At 42.5% G+C, this 26,019-nt stretch overlaps 1 protein-coding gene across 9 annotated transcripts in view; it reads right to left on the bottom strand.

The window, feature by feature from the left end:
• RBFOX1 (RNA binding fox-1 homolog 1) overlaps positions 1-26,019 on the bottom strand; it is a 2,538,143-nt gene that overhangs the window by 1,727,286 nt on the left and 784,838 nt on the right. The gene's annotated exons all lie outside the window — the stretch shown is intronic.

Raw genomic sequence — 26,019 nt, 5'->3', positions numbered from 1 at the left:
TTGATCAATTCTTCTTTTGATTTTCACGGATTTTTTCTCAAGTTCTGCAACCGACGGGAGGCCGGTGATCCGGCTACATTAGTCAAGGTCACTAAAAAAAACATAGATAGAAACATGTAATACACAGACACTACATTGTTTATTATCACACAGTGAAGGAGTTTGTAGACTTTTTGTAGCATCATTCCCACATACCTAACATAATACAGAGAGGCCAGGGAAGCGAAGGCATGGCGAGCAATGGGGTGAGTGTTTCTGCCCTGACTTCACCTGGGAGGGGGAACTGACTGATGGCTCACTGGGGTTTATCTGCACTGGGTAGAGGAGGTAGCTGGTGGCCTGCACAGGGGACAGTAGGGAACATGAAGCTGGCGAGCTGCTGGCGGGGGGGTGGGGAGACCGGAACGCACCGCGGTGCTGGCTACCTGCTGGCAGGGGGGTGGGAAGACCGGAACGCACCACGGTGCTGGTGACCTGCTGGGGGGGGGGGGAACGCAATGCGGTGCTCGTGACCTGCTGGCGGGGGGTGGGGGGCTGCGAACATGGCGCCCTGCACTCAAGTATCCCTAAATTCTCAACAGGGTTTCCTACTGCCAGATATATCACTGCTGCCTGTTACCTGGGAAGAGAGGGAGGGTCTTCTACAGCAATGTGGATTCCACCCTGGCCCCTATGTAGCTTGCCTGTGTGCAGCCATGGTCCCTCCACCCCTCGCTGCACAGTGGATCGGACGAGTTAGCCTGACCGGGACAAGGACCACGGTGGCTCTCCCTATAAACTTGCGAAAGCACATTGCCCACGCTCTGGCTGCAACTTTTCAAGAGATTACCGAGGCCGATTACAGAGACGTGATAGAGCAAATCAATGGGCTATTCCATGTTTAGGCATGCATGCAGGCAGCCATAACCCAAACCGTCGTCTCCCAAAACATAAAATCTGCTTACCCCGAGCACGCTCCTCTGCTTCTTCTTCACCAGCAAATTCCCGCTGCTGCGACTGGCTAGCCTCTTCTTGGCTTGAGAAGAGCTCCTGGCTGCATGCCTCCTGGGACTCCGGGGTGTCTCCCTCCACCCCAGTAGCCTCACTCTCGGCTTCCTCTACACCCTCCCCCACTTCTCCCTGCTCTGAACTCTCCATCGTGCTCCTAGGATTGGCAGTGGGGTCACACCCAAGTATGGCATCCAGCTCCTTTTAAAAACGGCAGGTCGTGGGGCCAGCTCCTGAGCGGCAATTTCCCTCACAGGCTTTGCAGTAAGCACTGCGCAGCTCCTTAATTTTTACCCTGCACTGCAACGCATCCCGTTCATGGCTCCTTATCAGCAAGGACTGTGATATCTGCCCATAGGTATCATAATTTCTCCGGCTGGAGCGCAGCTTTGCTTGCACAGCTTCCTCACCCCAAACACTGATGAGGTCCTGCAGCTTGGAACTGTTCCATGCTGGGGCTCGTCTGGGGCGTGGAGGCATGGTCACTGATTGATTGATTGATTGCACTCCACACCTGGCTGAGCAAACAGGAAGGGGATTTTTAAAATTCCCGGGGCATTTAAAGGTGGGGTCAGCTGAGGCCAGGGCAGTGGAGTGTGCAGGATTACCAGAGAGGCTTAAAAGGTATGCTGGGATACCTCCTTATAACCCAGAGGTCAATAAAAGCGCCGGTGGGGTCCACACTTGCTGACCAGCGCTGGATCACCAGTGCTGGAATCACTACACCCGTGGCATGACCGGGTGTACAGCCAGCGCTGCAACCAGGGAGTTGCAGCGCTGGCCGTGCTTTGCAAGTGTGGCCACATCCTGAGTTGCAGCGCTGTAACCCCCTCAAAAGCACTGCAACTCTCCAGTGTAGCCATGGCCTTTGTCTACCACCCTCAGATGGATGAGTTGTTAGAGAGATTTAATGGCACCTTGAAAGCCATGCTGAGGAAGTTCATGGATGATGACCCCTTGCACTGGGATAAATTGCTCCCAGCACTCCTCTTTGCCATGCGAGAGGTGCCACAGGCTTCCACGGGGTTCTCCCCTTTTGAACTCCTCTACAAGAGGAATCCCAGGGGGATTCTAGACCTCCTAAAAGAAACCTGGGAAGAGCAGGAGACCTGCATCCGAGGATCTGTCCACTACATCCTCCACCTGCAGGAGCGGCTCCGAGAGCTGGGAGCCTTGGCCCGGGAGAATCTGGTGAAAGCCCAACATAACCAAGAGGCTCAATATAACAAAGGGGCCAAGATGAGAAGTTTTGAGCCCAGGGACCGTGTCCTCTTGCTGCTTCCCTCCTCCAAGTCTAAGCTGCTAGCCAAGTGGCAAGGCCCCTTCAAGGTGACCAGATGCATTGGGACTGTCCACTAGGAAGTGCGGATGTCGGGGCTCCTTTTAAATCTCAGCCATATACAATACAGCTGTGAACATAAATTATTGTTATAATAGTATTATATGGTTTCTCAGGGAATTATCTGGATTGGTAATATTATTATTGCCTTTTACATATAGCAAAATTGATACACAATGAAGTTAACTGACTTTGCCAAAGAAAAACAGTAGATAAATGTTGGTTTATGCCTTAGTCTTTTTATCTCTTGAGTGCTGCATGTAAGGTGCACCCAGCAGTCAAGCCATTCCATTGCATTTTATAGACTGCAACTGAACATAAACGGGGGCCAGTGCAAGGATGTTTTGCGCCCTAGGCAAAACTTCCACCTTGCCCCCCCTGCGCCCCCGCCCTGAGGCGCTCCCCCTCTCCGCCCTGAAGCCCACCCCTTGCAGCAGTTCCCCCTCTCTGCCCTGAGGTGCCCCCCTTGTGGCAGCTCCCCACTCCCCACCCTGAGGCACCCCCCGGCCCCAGCTCACCCCTGCTCCGTCTCCACCCTGAGCCTGCCATTGCTGTTTCACCTCTCCCGCCTTCCAGGCTTGCGGCGCCAATCAGCTTAGACACTGCAAGCCTGGGAGGTGGGAGAAGTGAAGCAGCCACGGCATGCTCGGGGAGGAGGCGGGGCAGGGGTGAGCTGGGGCGGGGAGTTCCCCTGCGTGCCGCTCCCCCCCTTGCTTGCTGCAGGCGGCCCTCCCTGTGCCCCCCTGCCCCAGCTCCCGCTGCCTAAATGCCGGCGGCAACCAGGGCAGACGAAGATCTGGCTGCCATGGTCACTGCCAAAGAAAATGCCCCCCCCCAAATCCTAGCACCCTAGGCAACCGCCTAGGTCACCTAAATGGTTGCACTGGCCCTGAACACAAAGACGTATGACTACCAAATAGCATAAGGAACAAAGGGGAAGATTTTCAAAGGCACACAGAGCAATCCAGCATCTATGATATATTGAAAACCACAGGAAGTTGAGTGCCGAACTCACATCTGTACCTTTGGAAATCTCCTCACTAAGTAGTTAAACAAACACCGGATACAGTAACAATATCAATGGACATTTACTGTCAATGTGGATTAGAAATTAAAATTCAGATGGAAATGGATATATGTAAGTTATTGTACTTTATTCTTTTGATCTTTTAATTTGCTGATATAAAGAGGATATATATTATTGTTCTGGTGTCACTGGAAACTGCTTCGCCCTGCCACTATCTGTATCAGATTAAATATTTTTATCGGTTTCTCTCCTCATTCCACATAGCGGTGGCTGTGTCATTTGGAAAACATCTGCAGTGAAACTGCTTCTCTGTTTATGAAGCTAAATAAACAGCGTATGATGGGTTTAATACAACCAGTCATCTACTTCTTCAAATAACTTTCAGCCCAATTTCTCTTGATTATAGACAACAGCTGTGTGTAACCAACTAGAGAGGAACAGGTTAATAAAAAGTATTTGCATGTTCTTAAAGAGCCTACTATATATACATAACTTTTTAATCTGACTGTAGACTCTTAGTAGCAACAATTAACAGCCTTAGGTTCTAGGTTCATTTCATACAGTACGCCAGTGGCCAATAAATTCTGATAATTCAAACATTTTCTGCAAGTAAAATTTGCCTCTTTACAATTTTTTTTAAATCACGTTTTTAAACAAATATGTCATGCTTTTGTGGGGCCTGGCTCCTAATTTTTGAGTGCTTGTGGTTGGCAATACTATTTATACAGGAAATTAAAAAAACCCAAACAGAGCAATATTGTTCCCTGGGAAGTCTTTGTTAGTCGGATTCAGATCACTAAATTTTGCTACAATCAGGAGGGGAAAATACACAATTGCTAATGTTTTGAGTGTCATTTTTTATTGTGCTGCTTCCAGGATTCTCTTTGTGATTGATATTTGAATAAGTAAAAGGTCACTATAGTATTGTTATGTATCAGAGGGGTAGCCGTGTTAGTCTGGATCTGTAAAAGCAGCAAAGAATCCTGTGGCACCTTATAGACTAACAGAGGTTTTGGAGCATGAGCTTTCGTCAGTGAATACCCACTTCGTCAGATGCATGTAGTGGAAATTTCCAGGGGCATATGCAGGCAAGCTAGTCTGTATTTGTGCATTGCACAAATACAGACTAGCTTGCCTGCATATGCCCCTGGAAATTTCCACTACATGCATCTGACGAAGTGGGTATTCCAGATCCAGACTAACACGGCTACCCCTCTGATACTTGACACCATGAAGGCACTGCATTTAACCGTATGGAGTGGAAATCCATCAACCTCATGAAGAAACCTGCACAAATACAGACTAGCTTGCCTGCATATATATACCTGCCCCTGGAAATTTCCACTACATGCATCTGACGAAGTGGGTATTCACCCACAAAAGTTCATGCTCCAAAACCTCTGTTAGTCTATAAGATGCCACAGTATTCTTTGCTGCTTTTATAGTATTGTTGGAAGTTTCTAGATGGTGCTATTGCAGATGATCTTAGTAGATGATCTATCCAGTCAGTTTACCTGACTGGATAGAGTTAAGTTAAAGCTCTTGTGTCATGGTATAAATCCCCACTCTGAATCTTAGCGTCCAAAAGATGGGGTGCCAGCATGAATTCCTCTAAGCTCAATTACCAGCTTAGAACCTGTAGCGCTGCCACCAACCAGGAATTTCAGTGCCTGGTACACTCTGGTCCCCCAAAAACCTTGCCCGGGGGACCCCCAAGACCCAGACCCTCTGGATCTTAACACAAGGAAAGTAAATCCTTTCCCCCACCCCGTTGCCTCTCCCAGACTTCCCCTCCCTGGGTTACCCTGGAAGATCATTGTGATTCAAACTCCTTGAATCACAAAACAGAGAGGACAATTCACCTTCCTCCCTCCTTCTCTTTCCCCCTCCCAGACTCTTCCTGAGAGAAAGTAATCCTGGCACAGAGAGAAATCAGCCTCTCTCTCCCTCTTCCCTCCTTTCTCCCCACCAATTCCCTGGTGAATCCAGACCCAGTCCCCTGGGGTCTCACCAGAATAAAAAAACAATTAGGTTCTTAAACAAGAAAAGCTTTTAATTAAAGAAAGAAAAAACAGTAAAAATTATCTTTGTAAATTTAAAATGGAATAGGTACAGGGTCTTTCAGCTGTAGACACTGGGAACACCCTCCCAGCCTAAGTATACAAATACTAATTTAAAATCTTTTCAGCAAAATACCAATTTGAACTCCTTTCAGCCAAATACACATTTGAACTCTTTCCAGCCAAATACACATTTAAACTTCTTCCAGCCAAATACACATTTGAACTCTTTCCAGCCAAATACACATTTGAACTTCTTCCAGCCAAATGCACATTTGCAAATAAAGAAAACAAACATAAGCCTAACTCGCTTTATCTACCTCGTACTCACTATTCTGGATCTATAAGAACCTGTATCAGGGAGATTGGAGAGAAACCTGGTTGCACATCTCGTCCCTCTGAGCCCCCAGGGTGAACAACCACCAACACTAACAGCACAGCCCAAAAACTTCCCTCCCTCAAGATTTGAAAGTATCCTGTCCTCTGATTGGTCCCCTGGTCAGGTGACAGCCAGGCTTACTGAACTTGTTAACCCTTTACAGTCAAAGAGATATAAAGTACTTCTGTGCTATTAACTTTTCTTATCTGTTTATGACATCTTGAAACAAATGCTTATGGTCAGTTGTGATACAGTTTGTTTTAGTGATGGTGCATATACTGTATATCCAAGTCAACTGTGTTCTGCCTGAGTTTCTCTCTTTCTCTCTCTGAATAAGGGCAATTTGGCAGCTGATGCTGCCAACAAATTACACCTGTGCAAGTAAACATTACAAAGTTACAAAACATTATGTCCATGAGGCCTCTTAGACTATGTATTCTCCAGTGTTGTAGCTAGGATTGCTATACTAGTTCCCAGTTAAACTTAATAAAATAGAATACAATAAAATAGGAACATCTTTATAATAGTTGCATCTGATGCCAGTGCAGGAAATTCTCCAGAAATTCAATTAGGCCTGACAATGCCTTTTTAACCAGCACCTCCAAGACACAGGCTTTTAAATTACACGCTGCTCTCCTCAGTCATTAGCCTCCTTTCACAGAGAGTAACTTTTTAAATAAAGCCTATGTTTAGGGATGAAATAGTGGAAAGACACAAGAATCTGTCTAAAGATCAGTTTGACATCCTCAACCCAACCAGTGAGATTCTCAAACTTGGCTGAGAGGGCTTCACATTTTCCCTATCAAGGAGATAGATTGAGCAGTCAGCTATTCTTCTGGGAGTTTAAAGCATCTCATCACACTGTAAGAGTGCACGCCTGGCAATAATGAACTAAACTTGCTAGAGCAGATAACGATCACCAAACTGTTATTCTTGAGGCAGCAGGGAATGTACATTTAAAAAAAAGTCAAGTCTTTCATGTTTGTTCTTTCACTTTGGCATTATAGCATCTTGAAAAAAGTTGAGTTGGTTTCTTTCAAAAGCCAGTTTAATGAAAACAGTTAAGAAACTGACAATGGCTTGTTAAGTTTTCAGGAAATTAAACGAAGCGCATCAGACATGGACCCAAGCAAGAATACCAAATGCTAACCTTTACAAGAGCAGAAGGAACATCTAATTAACTGTTTTCTGCCGGTCCCCATAGCACTTAGACATCAATGAACTTTTCTCTAGAATCAGTAGAAGATAAAGGCCTGGTCGACACTAGAAAATTAACTATGTTGCACAGAGATGTGAAAATCCATCATTTTTTCACGCCCCTGAGTAGCACAGTTAAGCCAACCTAAGTCCCTGTGTAGACAGCACTAGATCAACAGAACAATTCTTCCATCGACCTGGCAACTGCCTCTCAGGAAGGTGGATTACCTACATCAAAGAAAGAATTCCTCCCATTGGCATAGGTAGATTCTACACTGAAGTGCTGTAGCAGCACAAATGCAGTGGCACAGCTGTGCTGCTATAGCATTTTAAGTGTAGACATGACCAAAAGAAATGCCTGGAATGTTCAAAAGAACATTAGATTTACCATACATTGGATCAACTCACTGGGTCCAAGAAAGCTGACGTTCTGCCTCCAGCAATTTCAAACATCTGAGGCTTCAGAATAAGATGAAAATCTCCATACAGACTGTACATGGTGATGTGAGTATATATTTCTGAACCCCTGCACGGTGCAGAGTTAACAGAAAGGCCCATAAGGTCTATGCGAAAGGAGCAGAAATATTAGGAGTGTTTTCTTTTTCTTTTCTTTTTGGTAACAAATGAAAAAAGTATAGTAATATTAATCCTTTCATTCCTGGTCTTTTAAAAAGTGGAGAATCAATGGCACAAGAGATGGAGAGTCCCCTGGAAGTTGAGATATTAGATGGCAAGCAAAAGCCATGGGGGTAGCAATTCTGATCAGCAGGGAGCTGGATAAAGGTGGGTTGGAGAGTGAGAGACAAAGTGGAAGGAGAATGAGCCAGATGGGGAAGCAAAGTGGAATGAGGCATTGGGACCTGATGAAATGGCTGGCTGGCAGCAAGCAGTAATATTTATTCTACTTTGCATATGTGACCCATAAACCTCTGCTCATGGTCTAGCCACTAGAGGGGAAAGCAAAACCACACGGCGTTAGCAGGGGTTATATTTATGGCTGGCCAAAAAAATCAACAACAACCAAAACAACAACACAGTTTTGTGAAAATTTTCAAGGTTTCCCAATTTGTTTCCATTCTGCCTCAGAAGAAAACTGAGACCCTTTTAAATTTTTTCATGAGAGAGAGAAACCCCAGAACAGCCAATGGTTATTACTGAAGTCCCTGCACTCTGGATTCAGAATAGGGAATTGAGCCTGATTCTCCCAAGTGAGTGCCCTAACCACTGGGCTATTAGCTATTCTGGGCTGGGTTGGTTGCACATACACGTGTTTTATATATATATATATATATATATGACCAGAAATTCCACCCTGGACCTGAGAAACCTTTTTGTTTAAACTGATCCATTTCTGTGAAAATTTTCATTTCCGACAAAAAAAGTTGCATCTCTGGTTACATGCAGATGAGTGGCATCCCAGCTGGTAATGAGAGAGGTGGGAGGGTGGAGAAGGAGGGATGCAGCCTGTGGGAAGAATTGCCGAGCTAACTGAGGAGGAAGAGCTTTATGAAAAAGAAAGGGTTGCGGTTTGGTGAGATCTTTTTAACCATTTGAATGATTAATTTTTAGGGACTAAGTGAATATAGGGGCATAAGGCACAAAAATGTTATGGACAATAGATGCCCACTGAGTTGATTCTGTTGTTGTGGTGACCAACTTATGTCCTGATACAAGAGATCTCAGCAGCAATGAAGAGCTGATGCTCATCAGAAGGCAACAAATTACTTGTAAACATGCTCAGGAATCTTGCAGCAGTGAAAGAGCAAGTTGCTGTGCAAAGGCCAGTGCAGAGATATTAATGACATTTTTAGTCTGTTATAGTTTCTCTTTGTAAGGCTGACGATATGAAGTCAATTTAAGAAGTAGTCAGTTTCCAAAAACATTGGATGCTATTATAAATGTTGTCTCAAACACACGTCATCCACAGTCCCTGAAGATACCTCTCTGCTGAGACTGTGGAATACTTAAGAAAATGATTGATCGTATATGGCTACATACCCTGTTTCTTCCAATTAGAGAGTCTTTTTGCTGATTTGTTTTTGGCATGTAAAAATAATAAATAAAAAAAGATATTTTAGTGGAAAAAAAGTATTGAACTGCTCTAGCTGAAGCAGGTGTTTAAAACAGTCCAGAGAAGATTCTTCATAAACAAATCAATGTGCAGCATTTCCTAATACAGCAAAGCATCATATATGAGCATATTTTTAGTACAGAAACACTTTAGAATTAGTAATGATGTTCTGCCTAGACAACACATTTCCAGGAAAGACAGTCTTGTGGCTAAAAGAAGCAAGAGGGACTTTCCTCAGCTCTGCCAAAGTGTTGCACAATCCACAACCTCTCACTGCCTCAGTTTCCCAATCAGTCAATATAAAATACTTCCCCAGCCCACAGGGATGCTGTGAAACTTAATTTATTGTTTGTGAAGCACTTTGGGACTCACAAAATTAAGGTGCTGTAGAAATGACAAAAATTCATTTGTTTGAGGGGAAGGGAACAACTGTCTATTCTACACAACAGTCTATAACAATCCAAGGCTGCTGCAAAAACTTATATGCTTTATTGGTCATCCAATTTCACCGTGGCAGAATACAATCATCTTCATTATGTAACCCTACAAGGAGAGGATCAGCACTAGTTCTACATAGCAATAACATCCCACTTAACCCCTCAAAATAGACGCTGAGTTGGCTATCTGCAGTGGGATGAATTTCATCCAAAGATAGTAAATTATTCTTCTGTAATTCACACCTATATTTTACAACCTATTGGCCAGATGGTCAACAGATCTTAGCACTCAACAGCTTCTATTTAGGCACCTACATGAAGAGGCCAGATTTTCATTCTGTTTGCAGTAGGAGCTTGGCATGCTGAGCACTTTTAAAAAGCTAGCCCTCAGAACCAAAGCAAGAGGACAATTAATTGAAGCCTGTTTACTTCTCACTCTGTCTTTTTACTCCTGTTAAGGTACAATCCAGACAATATGAGCCTTGATGTTTTAATAGTTTCTTTTTCTTATGTAACAACTTGACTTTTGAATGACCGGAAATTTAAAGCTACTTTAATGCTGTCCTTACAGAAAAGTCCAATAGAAATTAACAGAGATTAAACTAGAAGAGGTCTATAGAAATTTTCTAAAAATCTATAGTATTTAGTAAAGAATGATAGCATTTCTACAGAATTTTGTAGGTTGGTTTTAAAATTACATTTTTGGTCATTATTACATATAGGCTCTGGCTATACTATGAGCTAGGGGGTGATTCCCAGCTTGTGTGCATATATTCACACGAGTACAAATTAGCAGCGTAGCCACAGTAGCACAGGCAGCAGCAGCAGTGACACAGCTTAGCCGTGCTGAGTATACAGCAATGGTGTATATGTCCCAGAAATAAAAGCAAAGACAGAAACCATGTCATCGCAACCTGGGATTTCCCGCATGGCCTGGTATTTAAACTACATTATTAATATTACAATAATACCCCTTTCACTGTCTCCCACAGTGCAAGGACATAGGCCCCAATTCAGCAAAGCACTCAAGTACATGTTTAACTTTAAGCACATGAATAATCAGAACCCTATACAGCACAGCTTTACATACCTAAATGAGAGTAATGCACCACTCCCACAGAGAGAAACAGGCGTGTACCTAATGAAAAACGCTGTGGGGACCTCAAGATTTGTCCCTAATCTTTGTTATGATTTAAAAAATGGGATAGAAAATTTAAATGAAGTATGAAATATTAGCCCATCTTGCTATGTATTGCTATACTGGATTTCAGATTAATTGAAGTTTGAGAGGAGGGACTGACCCATGAATAATTCCCAGTTCATTTGAGAATTTCCACTCTTTCCCTCTCCTAATTCAGTCTGGGTGAACTTTAAAAGTCCTTAATTCAAAAATAGGTGGGCCAGATCTTCAAAAACATTCATTATACCTTGACTCCTGAACTAGAACCAATTACTATGCATACTGTTCAAATATAACTCACTAGAAAGAGGGCAAAAGAGAAACAAAATGCTGTTTTTATTTTTTAAAATAAAAAATGTGTCTGTGATTCTTTTGTGTTTAGGAATGATCATCACTTGTTATAGAAAACTAAAGGGTTTAATAACAGACTCCTACTTTGTTTCAAAATAGGAAATTCAAATGTATTTTTCAAGATGAAAAGTTTCATGCAATGATTTATACAATTTTTCTAAGCAATTTCATAAATATCCTCCCAACCTGACAGCCCTCTTAAACTCTGCTGCATCTGTTATATTGTCCCTCCCAGCAGCCTCCATTTAATTGTTTGCATTATTTGTGTGATTTCTTTTCCTCCCCTCTTTTGTTATCTGCTCCTATTTCTATTTATCCAGCTCTCTCTAGACAAAGCTCTTCCTTTCTCATTCCCTCAGTTCAAATCTTCTTGAAGATTTCTTTCCCCAAGCTTCAACAGCTGCTTTCTCCTGTAAAAGCTCCCTGAGAGATTAAACACTCACTCTCTTCAGGCAAAATCCCCATGATAGTTCCTGCAGCGTTCCCACTACCAACATCTCTCCCTAATGGAGCAGATAACATTCCAAACCACTTTGTATGAATTCACAACTCCCTTCAGGATAAATTCTGTGCACTCTGGTTTCAAGAAATGTATGTTGCTTTGTGGTGTGTGTCACTACCCACATTTTACAGGATGAGACCGAAACACCATTTTGACTTGACTTGATATAAACTAATAATGGTATTTGATATGATTAATATGAAGACTTGTTCTATTTTCTGTTTAAACATCCTTTGACTAATGTTAATAAATTACTCGAGCCGAGTGTATAATTTGCAATGAATAATTTAACTGATGAAGTTAGCTGGATTTTATGCTTGTAATACATCAGTGAACAGATCCTGATTTCCTTGGATGTATTTTTATGCAAAAATATATGATGATTTATTTTTGCAAAGTTTTATGCCTGAATGGATGGGTCATAAACAGTTCTCTGTGATCATAAAATTATAGAAACGTAGGGCTGGAAGGAACTCAGTAGGTCTAGTCTAACCATTTGTACTGACCACAGGAACAATTATACCTAGATCATTCCAGATAGGTGTTTGTCAAACCTGTTCTCAGAAACCTCCAATGATGGGGATTCCACAACTCCCTTGGAAACCTGTTCCAGTGCTTAATTATCCTTATAGTTAGAAAGTTTTTCCTAATATCTAACCTAAATCTCCCTTGCCATAGATTAAGACCATTACTTCTTGTCTTATCTTCAGTGAAAATGGAGAACAATTGATCACCATTCTCTTTGTAAAAGCCCTTTTACAACTGAGATTTTGTCTCAGTGAAAGAAACAACAGAGGCAAAACTCAGTAAGGTGAGGCTTTGTAAATCCTTATCTGACAATGACAGAGCTAGAGTGCCAGAGCAAGCAGATGAAGTAGCATCCCTTTGTCTTAGGGAAAGGTGCACTGGTTGTTAGCCAGGAGGAGACCATGAGTTTTGGTGTCAGTTTAACTCACATGCTTTATAGTGCAGTATGGATTCGTAAGTCCAAGGAAAGGAGGAAAAACTGAGGGGAGGAGGCATGGATTTTTGCTTGAATCATCTCTGTCTGTGCACACTTGCAGAGCAGGGCAGTGCAACTCAGCCATAAAGGCCCAGAAACATTCAAAAGTAGGGTCATGCAATTACTAGACATCCTCCTGTATGGATCCATATGTCCAGTGCACTCACACCAGGAGCAGCTCCAGGCACCAGTGCACCAAGCGCATACTTGGGGCGACAAGCCGTGGGAGGCATCCTGCCGGTTGCCATGAGGGCAGCAGTCAGGCTGCCTTTGGCAGTATGCCTGCGAAGATCCGCTGGTCCTGCTGTTTCGGCAGCAATTTGGTGGCAGGGATTCCAATGGTGCAGCACCGGTGGACCTCCCACAGGCATGCCGCCGAAAGCCGCCTGACTGCCGTGCCTGGGGCAGCAAAATACATAGAGCCGCCCCTATCTCACACAGCTCTGGAACAGTCCCTGGGAGGTCGCTTAACTGACTTAGGGTCACATTCTCCCCCTGGGATAAGCCCTTTGGCTTCACCTCCTTCTGGGACCAAACTTTGGAGCCTTCAGTACCCCTGCTTCATATCGTGAGCTCTTCTCAGCAAGTCCACCTACACTGGAAGACCTGGGGAAGACACACCCAAGGGTGCAATGTAACCCCAACTTCCTTAATCTGGAGTGACTCTCTGTCAGTGTTGAAAAAAACAGAAGGATCTACTAGATGTCTGGAACACAGCATAGAAAGTCCTTAGGTAACAGAGAGTTTACAGCATTGTCCATCTGGGTCATTCATTAGCCCAGAGTTCCCTCTGAACTCTCCTTTTGTCCCAGTCCAGAAGTGTGTGTCCTGCAACCTGTGAGGTCCCCTCGTCCATCCTTTGCTCTTTCTCCCAAACAAACATGGTCAACTGGCCATGCCCTTTTGCCTTTTGTTCTCCAGCTGGTCGAAACTAACTGGCTTCCTGCAGAGGGTGGGCAACCACATTAGTTCGTTGCTAGGTACCAAATCACTTGGCAATTGTCTGGGCCCAGTTCCAGACAGCTAGGCATCAGTCGCACTGTGACAGGATCCCCGGGGAGCAGCCTGGGAACATGAGACTGCTGTGCTCCCTTCACTCTCCAGACTGGGATGTCTCTCACAGTGCTTTGCTTGTGACAAACTCCTCCAGGTGCTGTGCTCACTCAGCACAACCGCACATGGAGCCTCATGCCCAGCATGAATTGCATAAATGCTACCGGAGCCACTCATGAATCACACAGACAAAGAAACCAGCCAAATCCCCTCAGCTCCTAGCCTTGTATCTCAGGAATATACCATCTTGCACTGCTCAAGGCGAGCAATGGAAAGTGGATATACACCAGCCTTTGTAAATCTGAGCAGATTTAACAAACGCTTCAGCCAAACTCACTGGTAAAGATAAACAGTTAAACAAATTTATTGACTACAAATATAGATTTTAAGTGATTATAAGTCATAGGCAAAGTCAGAGTGGTTACCAAAATAAAATAAAAGCACACAGTCTATTAGACTGGACAACCCTACTAGATTAAGCAGTTTTTCTCACCCCACTGGATATTGTACTTCATAGTGCACAGGTTTCACCCTTGAAACCTGGGCAAGTCTCCTCTGTTGGAGTCTTCAGTCTTCTGAACATCCTTGTGTCTTGCTGCATAGGTGTGGGGAGGGGAAAAGGCCAAGCGTCAGGCAACTGTGTTCTGTTTTATACTCTTAGTCCATGTGCTTGGAGAACACAAGTCCAGGCATGTCTGGTGGGCACTGCTGAGTTACAAGGTGAAGCAATACCCTGCTGTGTCAACTGTGAGTGAGTCATTGAATTGTAACTCCTGTGCTGGAGAAAGGCTGGTGATGTCTGTCCACTTGGGCGTTGATTACCTCTTCCCTTGCCATTGTCTCTGGAGAGCTAGTGTTGGGGCGCTTCCCAAATCCCAAGCCTCTTTTAGTGAAAACTATACAACAGCTTATTGACACAGGACTAAGATGTGCCTGTTGTGGGGGCTGACTCCCAATACCTGTACCACTTTGGATATAGGAGAATGCTAGCCCAGATTGAATTACTAAATAAGCTGTCATTTAGGATAATGGATGCTACTGGAACATAGGAATTGCTATAGTAGATGAGAACCAAGGTCTACTTTGTCCAGTATCCTATCTGTCAAAGGGGCCAGCACCAGATGTTTCAGAAGAAGATAAAATAACTTTGCATGTCCTGTCAGATTTTGAATCATGTTAAGTGCTTGGCCTTCACAACTTCCTGTAGCACAGAGTTCCACAGTCCAATTACATGTTGTGTTAAAAAGTATTTCCTTTTATCAGTTCTGAATTTCCCATATTTTAGTTTCAATATATGCCCCCTTGTTCTTGTATTACGAGACAGGGAGAAGAGGCATTTCTGATCCACCTTATCTAAACCAGTCATTATTTTATAAGCTTTAATCATAGTCCACCTCAATGTGTTTTATGGACCTAGAGGGAATGCTGGGAGAGGAAAATTTGTCACCCTTAGAGGCTACAGTGCCCAAGGAATTTACATTTAGATATTAGTTAACTACATTAAATTGAGTTTTTGTTTCAGTGAAAGACACAACATATGCAAAGCTCAGTGAGGTGAGGCTTTGTAAATCCTTATGTGACTTAGCTAGACCTATGGTGGAAAAAATAATGCCTGGAAATCCAGGATATTGATATTTTACATGCTGCTCCAAATACCTGTACAACTTTGGATACAGGCTACAGATTTCCACTCTCACCAGAAATTGAGGAGACCAGTCCAGACTTAATCCAAGGATTGGAAGCCTGCTTTAAGGATCTTCAGACTTCTGTTTGCTGACAAGGCTCTGAAGTGTTTGGAAAGGACCTGAGATATTTAGCCTCTCTTCTTAAGCTCTCAAGAGAACCCAGCTCATACATTATATTTGAAGACCCCACTAGAGAAACTGAGAAATCACCTATGAGAGAAGATCAGAAGGGAATGTGTGTGTTTGTGTGCGCGCTAACAGATAACAATAGAAATCTTATATTGAAACCTTACAATTAACTATATGTAATAGCAACAAAGTGGTGGAAGTCTGTATAAGAAAAACACAAGTAGATTTACTACCTAATAGATTTGGTTTAAAAGTTATTCATAAGTATTCCAAATGCTGTTCACTGTTGTGTGCATGTGTGTGTTACATGCTTGTTTTTTTCTTTTTTACAAAGAAATTACATAGTACTCTCTTTGATGTTGACTGCCAGCTATTAACATCTACATTTAGAGTTTTTCATACAATAGCCTTGTGATTTAACACTGTAATGCTTTCCAAAAATTTCTGGAGAGAGAGAAATCTGGCCTGTGCTTCAGCAAAGAGTTAAGCTATGGTGCGCTTAAAGGGAATGCAATAGAGTTATACATAACTTCTCTCCAGCACCCATTACAGCAGCCTGTCCAGTGACTGGCTTTAATTCTTTGCACTTCACAGCTCTTATTACTGAACAAGGCTTTATGTGTCTTCCTTAGGAGACTGGCAAGTATAATTCATCCATTTTACATATAAGGTATCAGAGAGATTGAACAAAGTTACTTCTTGCAAGGTTAGGAATAGTATCTTTTTCTACAGTATGACAAGTCACATCTGCTCAGAACACTGCCTTGCAGAATTATATCTAATCTGTTTCTTTAACCATGCTGCCTGTAGCCCTAGACCGCATTTGCCTCCAGATGGAGGATTCTTGATTCCCAACATTACTCTGCCATCCAACAAATAATTGTGTAACCCACTGACAAAATGTGTGATGTTGCCCTCTAGTGACTAGTGTGTGTAGGGTATAACAGCCTGTTATTGAAGTTACTTCTTCATCTCAAGTGGTAGTAGTGTATAGATCTTGGGTTCCACCAATGCTGATTACTGATGTAGAGCATCAATGTGGTGAAACTTTATTTTTCCTTTTTTAAAAAAACTAGGTTATTACATATGAAAATCTGTTAAAAATATTAAGGGAGTGAAGTAAAGAATACAAACATTAGGAAATGTCAGAATTAGGTTTGTTTGTAAAATCTTAATTCACCCCTTCATGCTCATGCATTATGAAATAGTATTTAATGACATGATCATATAATATTTGTTCTAATGTCTCCTACCTGCACAGGATGGATAGTGATGAAACCAAGGGCTACCAGTATAGAAAGGATGCTGCTCTTTTTTCTTTAAGACACTGTAAGGGGACCCAGGAGAGCTAACGTCTATTCCTGGCTCCGCCACAACCTTCCTGTGTGATATAGGGTAAGACTGTCATAATGCATAAGGGCAAGGGAAGCAAAATAAGATGGCCCCTCATGCTGCCAATACAGCATTTTCATTTCAATGAAGAAGGTCACTATTGAGCCTTAGGAAATATAAAGTATTATCAAGATTTTGCATTTTAGGTGTAGATAAGAGCACCTTTTTATTCATGTTCATGCAATGAGATTAGTTATGTATTATATTACATGTAGTAATACATTAGCTATGTATTCAGTATGGCGATCTAATCTACATGTATCTCCATACATATGTTTTATAAAAATTGTTTGATGGGAGCGAATGAAAAGATGCAGTTGAAGAGCACCTGAAAAACGCAGTATGATTAAGGATAGGCAGCATGGATTTAGGCAGCGGTGGTTAAGTTTAACTAATTTCCTAGAGTTCTTAGAAGATATTACTGCCATAACAGATAAGAGAATTTCAGTAGTTGTAGTGCATTCAGTTTTTCAAAACATATTAATCTCTAATGTGGAATTTTGTCAAATGTCTGCGGGTCATAAAATGGTAAAAATATGGTGCTGGTTAGAAAACCGGTTTAAGAGCAGGAGACAGAAGGTAATTATATCACCTTACATTTATGTAGCACCTTTCACACTGAAGGATTCCAAAATGCTTTGTATACGACATTCCTCTGACCAAGGTAACTTTATCCATCACTGAATGCAGCCATCTTTTGGGTAGTACACAGCAGGAATTCTGCATCAGCAGCAGTACATAAAAGTTTTTATAGGGTAGTGCATATTAGTTTTATCTGATTGAAAGGATGCATTACAGCAAGTTAAGCAAACTGTAATTACCTGAATGGAGCTTGGCTAGGGAATTAGAACTATCATCACTACTCTTACGTCAATCACCACATATAAATATGACGGGTACATCTCCAATATGTACCCCTTCCTCCAGCACAGTGTCCAAAACCATGGCTTTATGCCATTGTACTATTTTAGGTGGTGATTTGACAAAAAACTGTCTTTAAGGGATCTCAAGTAGGGCACCAAAAATACAGACACATCTAAAATCACTCGACACTTTTTAAAAAAGAGAGGGATAGGAAAGAGAAGAAATAAGGTAAGGATGGAAAAGAGGGGAGGGATAGCTCAGGGGTTTGAGCATTGGCCTACTAAACCCAGGGTTGTGAGTTCAATCCCTGAGGGGGCCATTAAGGGAACTGTGGGTAAATTTTTTCTCTCTATTACTCTGGTACAGCCAGATTGATTTACATGGGGGTAACGGGACAGAATTGTGTCCTTCAAGCAACAAAAAAGTCTTTTTAAGACAATCAGTTTGGCTGAAATCCTGGATCCGGTGAATCTGAGTAACAATTCGAGTTAACTTTGTAGTGAAGACAGGCCCTGGGAGTTTTGCCATTCAGGTCATTTGTGTATGGACGTAAAATGTATTGCAAGCTTGCAAGGAAGTTAAAACTGGTTCTTAGCCAGGTAGATTTCCCTAGTGCAGACACTGCCATAGTGCAAATTCAAAGCTTATTGACACCAGCAAGGCTTTCAGTCATGAACAACTACATGCTTTTAAACTAAAATTGGGGGATCATTCAAAACATGAAATGAGTGCAGCAGCAATAATTAATTACTGCATAGGAGAATGTGCACTCAAAAGCAACAACTTGTGAGTAATTGCCTTGGCCTTAAATTTCTCAGCATCACAACTGAAATGTATTCTCATGTTTTATTTAATTGTTGTTTCTTTTGCCAGAGCACGTGGACTCCTCCCCACCCCTTCATATGAAATATTTCTTTATGATGGAATATGAATTCGCCTCCTCTGCAGAAATCTATGCAACAAAGAAACACTGGAATTTGTACTGAATGTAACAAATAACAAAACAATGATATAAAAGCATCCATGAAGTGCATACATCAAAGTCAAAAGAAATCTTTGTATTCTGCTGGTAATGCTTACAAGGTAAAGTGGCATGCAGATTTCTTATTTAATAAATTCCCACAGAAAATTAGTTTTTCACAGTGGGAAGAATTTCAAGGCTTGCCGAGATGAACAGTCAGGATTTAATCACTGTTCAGGCTTTGTAGATACACCAGGGCTTGCAGATATTTGAATGATCCAATTATTCTGTTGAGGCACAATCACCTTACCTGCATACTAATCAAGTGATATGCGAACATGAAATATCTCTGGCTTTTCTGGAAGCTTTAGACATACACTGCTCCCTAGCTGACCTTCTGCCAATTACATTAATTTCAATTCTATTAGCTCATCTTTTGCCCGAAGGTGACATATGCACAGATCTATAGGGAAAAATTGCCTAAATCAACTTTCCACTACACAAGATGCAGGATAGTTGTTCAGTGACTTGAATACAAGGCATTCATTCTAAAATGGAATGCAATTGTACAGTAAATAATAGTGAATTTCTTGGACAAAAAACCACTTAAGAAACTGAAAAGCAATTTATCATGAAAGGGAGCTGATCCTGTCTATTAAAGGAAGTAAATCAATTCTTTGATTTCATATCTATTGTGCAGGAAAGCAAAGTAAAGGAGGAACAGAGGTTGGATCAGTTCCACTGTGTCAGTGTTCTGGGCGAGTTTCCCTTTCTTGGGGCTTCTTTTGCATGTCGATAGGCTTCCTACATTTCTGCACTTATAGTTAGCAATAGTATTTCACCATGCTCCACTTCTGACTCTCCCTTTACTCACAGACTGGGGCCTATGTATGCTGACAGGCTGTACTATTGCTGGGACATTGACCTAAGATTAGAGCTCAAATGTTTTGAATTTTGAACATTTTTCAACAAAAAAAATCATTATTTGCCAAATTCCCTTCCCTCTCACAAAATGTAGGATGCTGTTATGTTTCATGATCAGCTATATTCAGGATACTCTTCTCCATTTGGGCAGGTCAGTGGCATGTCATCAGACCACTGATGCAGGAGAAGCTAGCAAAGAAAGTAAAGGAAAAATTCATAAAGCAGAGCACATCCTTACTGGGATAAGCACATTGCCATCACAATACTCTTAGCAGGCACCAGGCTTTATACCTTTCCTTTTAGATAATATTTTTAAACCCCAAGCAGAATGAAGCTTACATCAGCAACTGTCCTTCCCCTCCCCTTCAAAAAGCAAATCTCCCAAGCAGAGCTGCCCAGAATCAGTGAAAAGAGAAGAATGGAGGGCAGTGGTTATCAAACTTGGGCCGCCGCATGTTCAGGGAAAGCGCCTGGCGGGCTGGGCTGGTTTGTTTACTGCTGTGTCCACAGGTTTGGCCAATCGCGGCTCTCACTGGCCGCGGTTCGCTGCTCCAGACCAATGGGGGCTGCAGGAAGTGGCGCGGGCCAAGGGACATGCTGGTCACCCTGCCCGCAGCCCCCATTGGCCTGGAACAGCCAACTGCGGCCAGTGGAAGCCGCAGTCTGCTGAACCTGTGGACACGGCAGGTAAACAAACCTGCCTGGCCCACCAGTGGCTTTCCCTGAACAAGTGGTGGCCCAAGTTTGAGAACCACTGCTCTAGGGGCCTCACTATGCCAATCCATTAATCTTAGAAGCGGTCATACACTGCAGTGATGGACCTGGACACAAAACCCTGAGGTACACAGATAGATATAGAAAAGCTCACCGAACTAAACCTTTGCATTAAATGTTACTAGTAACCCACTCTGCTAGATCTAATCCATAGCTGTGATATCTCTAGACTTTCCAGATGTCTCTCCACTTTCACTTTATTCTTCTCTCAAAGTGTAATTGTCAGGCTAACCTTTCTATACAGGATAGGTGGTTCCCTCCAGAGTCCATCACTATTCCTCATGGGTAAACCATGAGTAAACATAAAGTAGTCCTTCCTCACTGGCTGAGCCCACTGCCTCGCTAGCATTCCTAGCTGCACGATGACAGGTGGAGAGAGGTAATACATTTGCGAACTCATCTGTGATCTCCATTCTATGCTGCCTCTAAAGCACTGGGCCAGGCCAAGCAATTTTCTTGGGTTTATAATTATTGCATCTCTCACTGATTTAAATATTTCAGGGGATTCCCAAGTTATATACTATGAGCATTTTCTGTTAAGTTTTGCTTTCTGAAATAAGACAAACACTGGGTATGCTGCTTTATGCGTTCCTGATATTTCACTTACCATGCAATGAGCTTCTTCAAGAAGAGAAAACATAGAAGAACAGTGAACGTAAGGAGAATGGCTATTTTTGTATTTGTCTTGTGAGCTTCTTAAAAGGACAAAAACAAATAGCTTCTAAGTATAACCTGTGCAGAATAACAAGGCAGAAACGTTCATGGTGCGCACACCACCCAACAGAAAGATCCATTAAACGTATTTAAGACTACTCATTATATATGAGCAGCCTCATGATGAATTTCCTGCAAGCTGAAAATGTTCAGAAGTGAGAAAAATATAAAGTCCTGTTATGTATATTTCATGGAAACAAGCTTCTTTTCAGAGCCTAGAAAAAGCCACATAATTGTTTCCCCAGCTGCACATAGCCATTATAACCATGAAAAGCAGGTATAATTCCACCCTCTCCTTACAAAATTGGAGTTTATTACAGCACATAGACAAAGCCATTCACTGCAAAACAAAAGCTACTTCCACATTTTAACACTACCACTATGAACTACGGTGTGATTTTGTTTCCTATACAGGATTCAGTGATGAAATCCAATGGATTTAGTGGAGCTGGCTGTTGTATCAAAGGCTAATAGAATACAGCAGTAGTTAGAAAATGCAGTGCACACTTGAGAACACTGGAGGTGAGGGTAGGGAATGAGTGACTAGAAGAAGAGTGGGGAAAGACAGGATGGAGATAGCTCTTGCATTTATGTCAGTTTGTTTCAGTAAAATATCCATTTAATCTTACTGATTGCTTGTTTACTTCAGTTTAAATGCAACACTTAAGTTGACTTATTTATCTGGCTGTAGTGTAGCTACAGTAAGACATGAAAGAAAGAAGCAGGGTATTTGTTAGAATGGCCAAACAATAACTGTCAAGAGAAAGTGAACATGAGTCAACTGATGATGCCTAATAATTCAGAGACCTGCAGGTCCCTTCAATATTCTAATTTGCATGAGCTCTTCTTCTCTGTATATAGAGCACAGCATCATTTTGGACCATCAAAATGTACAGATTTGACATCATATCATGACAGCAGAACATAAGCAGCTAATTGTACAGACATAACAGTAATGTTCTGAAATTCTGCCACCTTCTGGCAATTTGTAGACATACCACTAGAGAATATAAACCAAAACTTTTGTTACCTTTAAAGATAGAAGAGCAGGACATATGTGAGTGAAACAGAGGAACACATTGAAACTCCTGGGACATTTGTTGTTGTTGGGTTTTTTTTGTTTTTGTTTTGTTTTTGTTGGGGTTTTTTTGCATTTAATTTTAAGCAGATGATTTTACTAAATTTGTTTTTATTGTGAAAGAAAAAAAGATACTCCCCAAAAACTTAATATTATAAATAATTACTCCACCTTCCTTTTGTTTAATCTCTAGTTTAGGTTTTCATGGAATGGGGGAGGGAGAGTGAATAAGTCCTTCCCAGGTGTTCTTGAAGCAACTAAATGTATCATGAGCTTTCTAAAGTCATGTCATTGGTATTACATCAGGACAGATCATATATTTTCACAATGTAACTATCCTTTACTACATGAAAGGGTTCTAAATGGGGTTTACTTTTGAATAATTCTTGACTGAACTGATAAATGCACATGAGACTAGGTGGAATGATCTTGTGTGAGTATATATAACACTTCAAAGACAGATCTAGATTAGAACGAGCAGTTCATGTATTTGTTCTAATGAGACACTTAAAATAACTAATTCAGCAGGCAGAAGTTAAAAAGTAGGTCTCTACAGTTCAAAGTGCTTAAAAGTTGAATATGAACGAAAGAAACAACCCTACTGTGACACTGCACCCCATATTCTTCATAGTGATATTATTATGATATGGTTATAGCATAATTCTGATGCATTTTATGCAAGGTGGGCCATGTGAGATATCATTGGGAAAGTTATGATTTGCTGAATATGATTATCCTATTTGTATGCATGTATCTTTTTTATCTGAAGTTATGAATATTGACTATGTATCTGTATTTCAAATGTAGTTACACCTGGGTAATGCCCACTAGACACGATGCTTTCAGTCTAGACAGCTGGTTGGGAAGGGCCTGTTCAGGGCAATGAGCCATTAGGAAAAAAACAATAGGCCTTAGGAGAAACTTATCTCCCACCTGGTGAGCCTTCCTGAGAATGTTACAAACAGCCTGTAAATAATGGCTGCTATGACTCTACAAGGATATGTGATCAGACAACATGGCCCTGGACCCTATCTTGAGATGTCAGTATTTTACAACAAACTGATTTGGGAACCAAGTTTTGGAACAAAGGGTCCTCATCTTATGCAAAAGCTATCTAAGAGATGGAGTGACATCATCCGTTTGTTCTTCACTCCCCACACAAGAAAACTCATGGAAACACCTGAGGAACAAAGACTGAACTGGGGGAAGTGCTGGACCCAGGCTAAAGGGATTTCTAGCCTGTGAATGAAACATCAGGGGATTCTAAGCTGTAAAGCATGTGCAGCTTGCCCCTTAAGAAACTGCAGCCTGCTTGTATCATCTCGTAGGGTAAGAATCTACTAATTCATATCCAATCTATTTAGTATATTAAGCTTAGTTTGCATTTTTTGTTTATTTGCTAGGTAATTTGCTTTGACCTGTTTGCCATCCCTTATAATCAGTTAAAATCTATCTTCTATAGTTAATATACTCGTTTTTGCTTTATCTAAGCCAGTGAGTTGGAGTGAAGGGTATGAGAATCTTAGCTCAAGGGGCAATGGCTGTTGCATCTTCTTCTACACATTGAGGGAGGGGGCGAACTTTATAAGCTTATGTTGTACAGTTCCCTGTGCAGCGCAAGACAGTATAACTTTGAGTTAGTACCCCAGAGGGGGTGAATGCCTGGGGAGCTGGGAGTTGCCTTGGCTGTAGCCTTCTTATGCAAGGGCTGGTCAGAGAGCCTGCATGTAACTGCAGCTGGGTGTGTCCCAAACCCGTGAAAAAAAAAACAGGGCTTGTTTTTGACTTAATTGGCTTGTGAGTTGCTTTTTTTGGCTTGTACCTTGTAGCTTGTTGCTTCTTTTTTCTGATCAGCTCCCGGTAAGCAGGGACAAGGGTGGGAGAGAGTCAGGGGTGCACAGTGGGCCCAGCACAGTCCCAGACTGCACACTGGGGGGATCTAGTCACATATAGTGTTGGGGTTCTTAGGGATTGGCTTGTTTTGGCCTTGTTTTGAAGTGGGATTAGCATAATTTTTGGCTTATTGTGAAAGTCGGGGTGCTTATTTACCACGTGAAAGTTGGCAGCTGTGGTCCACCTGTATGAATGCTGGTGAAAGTGCAGGCTGGAGGGCTTTGCAGCTTGTCACATCAGTAGAGTGTGAGATGAAACCTAGGGTCTGGGGGAATCAGTGGCACCCTAGTTACAAGTGGCACCCAGTGGGGAATCCATCACACCTACAATAGAACTGAGTGAATTGGGGGCAAACTTGTATTGAGGAGCAGGGTTCATATTCTTGTGTTCTCCATGGTCACTAAGACCATCTATTCAATGGATTCTGCCCTAGAGAATTACTTCTGGCTTGGATTTTCTTTGCCAGACAGATGTTCTCACCCCTACCAAGGTCTCTTCAGATTAGTTCAAAAAGAAAACTGGCTTGGGATGTGTCAACACTTGTATATGCAAGATTTCTAGTGACAGTTTTTCAGTGTTTATGTACTGGACTTACTCTGCCATTTTTTTTGGCTTCACACATGCAATTAGGCATCAATTTGGAGGAAATAAAAGCTCTCTATTCCTTTGACAGCAAAGACCAAAACTGACTAGAGCAATTAGATGATCTATTTTAAACTGGCATTTTTATGTTTCCATGGCAACTGAAGTTATTAAAAGATATGAATTAAAGTATCATGGAGAAAAAAAAACGCATGAAGGGTTAGCAACTGTGTTTTAGAAATATTAGAATCCTGAACACCAATATCCAGAGTTGGGTTTGTAAATAATCTGTTAAATTGAGAACATCTGTATACTATCTACCATCAATGAATCCACTGATTTGATTCATCTCTATGCTATGTGTTTAAGACCTTGTGGTGGGGCTAATACCCTGACGGTCCCTTAAGTCAAGGGGACGGGAGGTAACACAGCCTCTCTATGCCCAAGTCCATGTTCTAAACCCCTCTGTACTTAGCAAAGTGTGGTCCCAGGGACAGAGTCCATCTACTTCCCCTTCCCTAGTAGCCAGAGTCCATATGATGCACCCCTAGGACAGTATGGTCCAATGGCACGAGTTCATCTAATTCCCCTCCCCTAGTGGTGTAATGCGGCCTAGCGGCCAAAGGCCATACAATGCACTCCAATGGCAGCGCGGTCCAAAGGCCAGAGTCCATCTAATTCCCCTCCTATGGTAAGGTAATGCGGCCTAGCGGCCAGAGTCCATACAAGGCACCCTTGAAGTCAGGGCTATGCAATTTAGTGGTCAGAGTCAATACAATTGCCCTAGGGGTCAGAGCTATGTGGCCTAGTGACCAGAGTCAAAGAAGTAGGCCGCCACCTAGGGGTGGGTGGCGGCAGAGGTGATAGGGGGACCCAGCCCCTCCCTTTCCACCGGGTCGTGGGACGGGGCCCTGTCAGCTGTGAGTGTGGTCACAATCGAATCAGTGGGGATCCTCCCGCAACATGCTGCCCTTCTTCAGCTGTGAGGTACCACCCACTACATCCTCCTGCACCACTTCCTACCATGTGTCCTGAAGCTGGATTCCGTTTGTCATTGGGGTCTCCAAGCTCATTGGCACAGGTAACTTGTTGGAACTCCGACTCCTGTCAACTATCTCTGAGCAACCGGTCTCTGGTCTGGACCTCAGACTGTCTGATTTCTGCAGTCAGGGGCTGAAGCTCCACCAAGCGTCCTTCTTCACCAGCAGTCAGCCCTGACTGAGGAGCTCTGCAGGCTTTTATACCTGACATCCAGCTGGAGCATGCCCGGAAGAGCATCAAGGGCAGGGCTTCTTCTGCTAGGAGGGAAGGATTAACCCCCATCGTACCAGTGCGGGGCCGATCTGCCCTGTCACAGACCCACTGACTTCAATGGGACTTCAGCCAAGGTTTACAGCTAAGCATATGCTTATGTGCATTCTTGAATAGCGATGCTCT

This window comes from Gopherus evgoodei, chromosome 10 (genome assembly GCF_007399415.2).
Source record: "Gopherus evgoodei ecotype Sinaloan lineage chromosome 10, rGopEvg1_v1.p, whole genome shotgun sequence".
Classification (NCBI taxonomy): Eukaryota; Metazoa; Chordata; order Testudines; family Testudinidae; genus Gopherus; species Gopherus evgoodei.
This window is presented reverse-complemented; position numbering and strand designations above follow the sequence as displayed.